At 44.6% G+C, this 7,797-nt stretch overlaps 1 long non-coding RNA gene across 1 annotated transcript in view; it reads right to left on the bottom strand.

The window, feature by feature from the left end:
- Window positions 1–179, bottom strand: part of LOC131910320 (uncharacterized) — a 1,205-nt gene extending 1,026 nt beyond the window's left edge. The window contains exon 1 of the long non-coding RNA XR_009379098.1: window positions 11–179. This is a non-coding gene — a long non-coding RNA (uncharacterized LOC131910320). The remainder of the gene's footprint in view (window positions 1–10) is intronic.
- Window positions 180–7,797: the final 7,618 nt, after the last annotated feature.

The following is a 7,797-nucleotide window of genomic DNA, read 5'->3' as shown; positions in this document are numbered from 1 at the left end:
GGAAACACACCTCTTAGTGGGTCTTTATGCCTGTAGGCTCATGCTTGGTGATTCCCGGAGGATCCAAACTGGAAGCCACCTTAGCTCTCTCTGTTGTCGCTGCCCATGCGCAGAAAGGCACTTGGAGGGCGGCGTCGCAGTGGGAGCTAAGGAAGGGCTGTCCAGATGGCGCCTGTCAGGAGGTGTCGACTCTTCAGAGACTGTTTCCTAGGAGGGGAGGGGAGGTTCAGCAGGGTAGCTTGCATCACAATCACACAGGAGTCAGACTCCCTGCTAATGAAAATAATCACACAGCCAGGCATGGTTTGCCTCCTTTGATTTTGTTTGTTTAACCTAGAAGATGGAGAGGAGAGTCTTGCTGGAAATAGTTTTCATGTTAAACTGCAGTGGACTAACTCTGAAAACATAGAAAGTGTCTATTAGAGAAGCTGGGGAGGTGGTTCCATAGGGAATACGTTTGCCTTACTAGCCGGAGAACGCAAATTCAATCCCCAGAATCCACAAAAAAAGAGCCAGTTATGGTGGCAGTTGCTTATAATTCCCAGAGGTGGGAAAGCCAAGACAAGTGGATTCCTGGGGCTCACTGGTCACAATCTAGCGTATTTCATGAGCCATAGGATGGTGAGAGACCCTGTCTCAAAAACAAGGTGGGCAGCATTCCTGAGGGACTCTACCTAACATTGTCCTCTAGGCTCCACTCACATGTACATACATGTGCACCTGCATACATGTGAACAAGCACATATGCACATGAAAGAGAGTGTCTATTAGTATTCTTAATGAGTAGAATAAGATAAAATGATGGGTAATAACAATAAACGATACAGGTAATAAGGGGACTTTAGTTGCTACACCCTGAACTACTTGAAGAAAAACAAAGGTTGAAATGCAATAGCAATCTGTAGGAAGTTTTTGAAAGATTCATTTAAATTGATAGTAGATTCTGGTAAGGATATCTTGATGCTCCCCCAAGCCTACCCCAGTGCCAAGAATTGGAGTCAGGGCCTCCTTCATGGTAAACAAGTATTCTACCACTGGGCTATGCCCCTAGCTTTTGGCTTCTGAGGCAGAGTCTCAATCTGTAGCTCTGGCTGACCTTCAATGTCAGTTATTTGAGGCTGGCTTCGCTTTCCCTGTGTAGCTCCAGAATGACCCTGAATGTCTGATCTTCCTAAGTACTGAGAGTGTCGGCATGTACCACTGTACCCCTTTTATCCAATGCTGTGGGTCAAAGATGTGGCTTCACACATGGCAGGCAAGCACTCTACCTGCTAAGCTTGTCCCCAGCCCTGTGTTTCTTTCCTGATTGCAAAGACACTGTCCAGCCCATCCCACTAGTCCCTTCCGACTTTTCCACCCTCTAGACTGGGCATTCTAGATTTGTCTTTAACCTTGCACCAAGAGAGCATCTGTTGGTATTCTTAATTAACGAATAATTAAACAGCTGATCCTAAACACCCTTCTAGAAACCCAGAGAAACAGTCAGGAGTTTACCTTGCCTTAAGCCTGCTAAGAGCCAATGATAAAATGAGTTCAATAACTTGTGCTACCGATGATAAATACTGACCCTGCCATCCAAGCAAGGGTGCATAGAATGAATTTTTCCATCAGTTTCCTCTACTCTGAAAAATTTGTGAAGGCAGAAGTAGCTTAGAGTTGAAACAACACATTCAGGAGAAAGGAGTTCCATATTCCCGAGACTGACCATAATAAGTTATTTCTTTCTCCTTTAAATGTGGTTTTTTGATGCGTCTCATTGTGAGATGTTCATCAGATCACCTACACATTCCTCTTTACACAAAGTCAGGCATTCATTCAGCCTCCAGGTCCTGAATTAGAGATGAGACAACTAGCAAGATGTGAAACAGGTTTTATTTTGTCTTTTTGCTCGTGATAACATTTTTTTCACAGCAGACTCACTTCAACAGGATAAGCAAGAGAATAAGAGATAGTTTCGATTTATATGTGTATAGTAAAGAAAAGAAAGGCAGAAAGAATGGTGACCTCAGAAGAGAATAGTAAAGCTGATAAGCACGCTGTGGTGCCGCAGTGGAATACAATGGGGGGGGGGGTGCCGCTGTTGTGCAGCACTGGGTTCCGCCAACCTGCAACACAATGGGCAGTGACCACTATTAACCACAGACTCTAAAAAAAGCACTGTGTCAATTGCAAAAGAAAAAGAGAAAAAAAAATGTCTCTGGCTTTTAAAACTTGTGGGGTCTTTTTGTTTTGTTTTGGCTTAGTTTTTGTTTTTGTTTTTTTGTTTTTGTGAGACAGGATTTCTCTGTGTAACTCTGTTTGTCCTTGAGCTCACTCTATCGACCAGGTTGGCCTCGAACTAAGAGATCCACCTGCCTCTGTCTCCTGCGTGCTGGGATTAAAGGCATGTGCCTCCACCACCCAGTTTAAAACTTTCCTAAATTTTGACTTAAGATATTCAACCATGAGACAAACTATCTTTAGTGTTGATTCTTTTTATTTTTCTGTGTGTGCAAATGTTCATGTGTCTGTATTGCCCATGTGTATGCGTGTGTGTGCATGTCTGTGTATGAGCATGTGTGTGTTGAAGTACCAGAGATCTACTCTTGGTGTCTTCTTTATTAGCTTCCATCTTAGTTTGCAGGTCAGGGTCCCTCACTGTACCTGAAACTCACCAATTTAGCTGGACAGGCTGGTCAGCAAGCCCCAGCAATCTTCCTGTCTCTGCCTCCACAGTACTATGATGTCAGGATGCATTGGTACACTGCCTTTCTTACATGGATTGAACTCAGGTCCTCACAGCTCTGCAGCAAGCTGTTCCCTGACTGGACCATTTCCTGGTTCCTGTAATGCTGATACTACAAGGTTAAAGTTTTCCTGAAACTATTGTGGAGTCATATAAAGGCTCTGAAAGGAAAATGGTCTGTGTGCAGAATGACCTATTATTAAATAGTTACGCTGGGGAACACTTGTCTCCCTCAATACCATCCTTTTATCTGTCACAACAACCTTGGTGAGAGGCACAGGTGGCATTGAGCTCCAAGCAGGCTTAGCAGGCTTGATCATTTCCATGTGGAGAGCAATGTGTGTTTAATTGCAAACTAGTTGGCCTCCAAGCTCTAACCCATTAGGTTTGTCACGGATCCAGCAGTGTCATTTTACAGAATCTGAAGAGCTTCCCCCACAAGCCTTTGCAGGCGATCTTTATCCAATGGCAGAAACGTTTGATTGCTTGTTTCCTAAGATACAACCAACACAAACACATACAGCACAGTGGCCCACACATTTGTCAAACACAAATTGAAGTTTGCAAAATATTCCATTACTTCTTTGACAATTCTATACACTGTATTTTAATCACATTCCCTCCACCTCCTTCTAACTCCTCCCAGATCTACCCCCTCACCTCCCTAGCCCCACCAACTTCATGTTCTTTGTTCTAAAATAACTTAAGTCTAATCTGTGTGGTTCATGTACCCTGGATATGGGGTTACCCACTGTAGCCTGGTCAACCTGCCAGAGGCCATATCCTTAAAAAAAAAAAAAAAAAAAAAAAACCTGACTCTCCTTCCCCTAGAATCCATCAACTCCATGGCCCCTCAGTTAGAGGTAGAAGCCATCATCAACAGTCTATGACTTGTAGTTGGAGATTTCTCCAGTCCCGCCGGACCCGCAGCCACTCAGACCCAAGTAAACACACAGATTTATATTACTTATAAACTGTATGACTGTGGCAGGCTTCTTGCTATCTAGTTTTTACATCTTAAATTAACCCATTTCTATTAATCTATACCTTGCCACGTGGTTCATGGCTTACCGGTATCTTTACTTCTCACTTCTCATGGTGGCGGCTGGCACTGACTCCTGACTCAGCCTTCCACCTCCCAGAATTCTCCTCTCTCCTTATCTCGCCTACACTATACTTCCTGCCTGGCTACTGGCCAATGAGCATTTTATTTATCAATCAATCAGAGCAACACATTCACAGCATCCCCAGCAATGGCTCCTCAGTTAGAGGTAGGGGCTCAGGAACCTCTCCCCACTCCATCTAGACATTGATTGGCTGGATCTTGTGTGGGTCTTGTGCAGGCAGCTGCAGAAGCTGTGAGGTCCTGAGTGTAGCATCCTGTCAGATCCAGGAGACCCCACTTTATTCTAGTCCTCCCTGATCTCTGGCTCTTACAGTCTTTCTGTTCCATCTTCTATAATGGGCCCTGAGCCTTGGCAGGTGATAGTCATTTAAATATCCTATTTGTGGCTGAGCACACTGCTGTCACTCGTTCTCTGCCCTTGGAGTTTCTGCATTAACCACCATCCACTGCACAGAGAACCTTCTCGGATGAGGTCCAAGAGCTGCACTAATCTATGGGTAGAGAGATATGAATCTAGAGGGCAGTGTGATGCTATGTCCATTTAACAGAATAATAGTCATGAGTTCACCCATGGGGCCTGTGAACTCAACAACCCTGAGTTCATGGCTAGATTTATAATAGCAGGCATGTGTTTCCTCTTGTAGAACAATCCTGAAGTCCAACCAGAAAGCTGTTGGCTAAATTTAAGCAAGACTTTCTTAACCACTCGTGGTCCATCCTTTCACACTGACAGTCAAAACTAGGATTTATTCGATCCTGACTTCCAGCTTCTCTTTAAGGAAACAACTTTTCCTCATCTGACTCAAACACCATGTTGAGAAAAGAAGACTGAGAACCAAGACAGGACCCAGAACCTCTGAATTCTGGATCTGTGTAAGGTGCACAGAACCTCTGAAGTCCGGATCCGTGTTAGGTGCACAGAACCTCTGAAGTCTGGGTCCGTGTTAGGTGCACAAAACCTCTGAAGTCTGGATCCGTGTTAGGTGCACAGAACCTCTGAAGTCCGGATTCATGTTTAGGTGCACAGAACCTCTGAAGTCTGGATCCATGTTAGGTACACAGAACCTCAGAAGTCTGGATCCATGTTAGGTGCACAGAACCTCTGAAGTCTGGGTTCGTGTTAGGTGCACAGAACCTCTGAAGTCTGGATCCATGTTAGATGCACAGAACCTCTGAAGTCTGGATCCATGTTAGGTGCACATCCATCTTCCTCATGGTGCCTCTGCCTCAGTGGTGCACTTGTCTTTTTCAGACTAGGGTAAAGAGGACCAAGAGAACCAGGAGATAATGAAGTGAGGGGGGACTCATGGGCGAGCTATAAGAACACATCATTAGCTGTGCCAGAAAAAGCCAGTGTGCACAATTCACCATGGCCCATTAAACAAGCAATTTAAAAACGGGAAATTATACTCCACTATGATGGAGCCACTTATACCCAGGTAAAGTAAATGTTTAATTTCTGAGTCCAGTGACCTTGAGTAAACTCCCTGCCCCCTCAAGCCTGTTTCCACCATCCTTCCCACAAAACCTTCTCCAACCTACAGAAGATTCTTAATGCTTTTTTTTTCCTTGTGAAACAAAATTTTCTCTTTCAAAATGCCACTAGGAGACGAGATCCACTTAATCTTACATTTAAGAATAGGTTTCCTTACATCTCCTTACTTAGTGAAGCTCATTTATTCAATTTCAGCACTGGACAGGGGTCTCCTAATGAGGGAGATGAACTGGCCAGGATAAGGACCTTGACCACACTGTTCTTTACCAGAACTTTACCTCTTTGGGGGCTGGAGGTGCAACCCTTGGTTACCATGGCTACCTCCATGCTAACCCTCTGGAAGGCTGTGTTTGTTAGTCAATATTCTGGATGCCTTTTATCATAGTTGATACCTGCTGGAATACTTATCTATCTACCCCTCCCCCCCCACACACACACTCTCTCCCTCCCACCTCTCACTTACCGAATCTCTTCTGGGGACTGTATACAAAGTTTTGTCCATGCTAGAGGAGTTTCTGCCATAGAACTGCCCTCTCAGTCCTCGTGTTTGCTCTATATAAATACACAGTGATGGTAGGATAAGGAAAACAGAAAACAAAAAGGAAAAACTAAGACTCTATGGCTTCCCATCTCAGGGCTTTACATGTCCGGTAGCTGTTTCCTCTAATGCCCACAACAGTGACATAGGGAGATCTAGTGTCCATGCTTTACTGATGGTGCTAAACTCAGAGAGGCTACCAACCTGCCCAAGACCAATCATTGGCAAAAGACAGAGCTGAGATGCAATCTCAGATGCGCAGGACCTTAAGGGACACCTAGACCACATCAAGGACTTGTCTATGTAGTGTGCTAAAAGGTCCTCACAACTTTTCTGCCAACTTTCCAAGTTTCTTAATAACTCCATGTTTCCAAAGGGAACTATCTCTCCAACATAAAGTGCTGTGGGATGGTCTGTATGTCAAGTGTGTTGCTGATTGGTCAGTAAATAAATCACTGATTGGCCATTGGCTAGGCAGGAAGTATAGGCGGGACAAAGAGAAGAATTCTGGGAAGTGGAAGGCTGAGAGAGAGACACTGCCAGCCGCCACTGTGACAAGCCGAGTGGGAAGATCCTAGTAAGCCACAAGCCATGTGGCAAGGTATAGATTAATGGAAATGGATTAATTTAAGATATAAGAACAGTTAGCAAGAAGCCTGCCACGGCCATACAGTTTGTAACTAATATAAGTCTCTGTGTTTACTTGGTCGGGTCTGAGAGGCTGTGGGACTGGCGGGTGAGAGAGATTTGTCCTGACCGTGGGCCAGGCAGGAAAACTCTAGCTACAATAAAGTTATAGACAGGGTCAAGAGGAACACCTCTCTGGTGTCTTTCTGTCTAGACAGAAACACTTTTTCCCCAAGCTGACTAAGTCTTACTCAAGTTCAGTAGGTCCTGATCATTACAGAGCACAAAACACCAATTCCTCAGGGTCACAGGGCCTCTGCTGTGCCTTCCTCACAAGACTTACACATAGTGTGCAGATACAAGATGAGTCTCCGAAGACAGCCGTATCTTACCCTTCTTTGAGGAGCATGCATAAAGGAAGAGGAATGCAGTGGAAACCATGGAGAGCCTGTAGGTTAAAGAAGGGGCAGTTTGGCTCTAACAACGGTCGGTCCCTGTCCCCTCTCTCCATTAAGATCTTACTTATTCCTGAGGTTCAGCAAAGATGCCTCAACTTCATGAAGCGTCTCTACTGTCTCTGTAGATTCCAAATGCACGCACTTTCTAATCCCATAATGTCTGGTTTATGCCTATTTATCACCCTGGAATTATCCCATCTTACAGCATATTTAGTTCTCTTCTTCAAGCCAGATGACAGACCTTATGAGCAAGGACCAGGCTGTGTCTAATGCAGATGGGGAGCCATGTTGGAGACAAGAGGAATAACTATACCTTACAACAGTCACATCCACTCACACAATACACGGTACGTTAGCTGTATCTCAGAAACCTGAGTTTTAAACCAAACTTTAAAAGTGGTGAGCAACATCCCCAGAGCTACACAGCCAACACATGGCTTCCATCCCACATCTGACTAATTCCCCAGTAACCACTAAATAAGTATTTACTGAAGAAAAAAGGGACAGCAAAACTTCACCTGCTTCCTTATTTTGTCCCCAAACAGTCCAAACTAAGTCAAGCAGGCAGGTGAGGCTTTCTGGGTTTGCCATTGTTACTGTCTGACAGTATCTAGCCTGTGTAAAACTGGCATCATAGGCTGAGCTCCAAAACACACATGTATATTGAGAATAAACATGCTGATAATTAAAATAAATAAGGGCCAGTGAGACGGCTCAGGAGATAAAGGTGCTTACCATCAAGCCTGAAGACCTAGGGTCAATCCCTGGACCCTGATGGTAAACAGAGACACCCGACTCTCACAAGTCATCCTCATGCTACCACACGTG

The sequence above is a fragment of the Peromyscus eremicus genome, chromosome 5 (assembly GCF_949786415.1).
Source record: "Peromyscus eremicus chromosome 5, PerEre_H2_v1, whole genome shotgun sequence".
In the NCBI taxonomy this organism is placed as follows: Eukaryota; Metazoa; Chordata; class Mammalia; order Rodentia; family Cricetidae; genus Peromyscus; species Peromyscus eremicus.
Note: the sequence above shows the minus strand (reverse complement) of the source record. Positions and strands in the feature narration are given on the sequence as shown.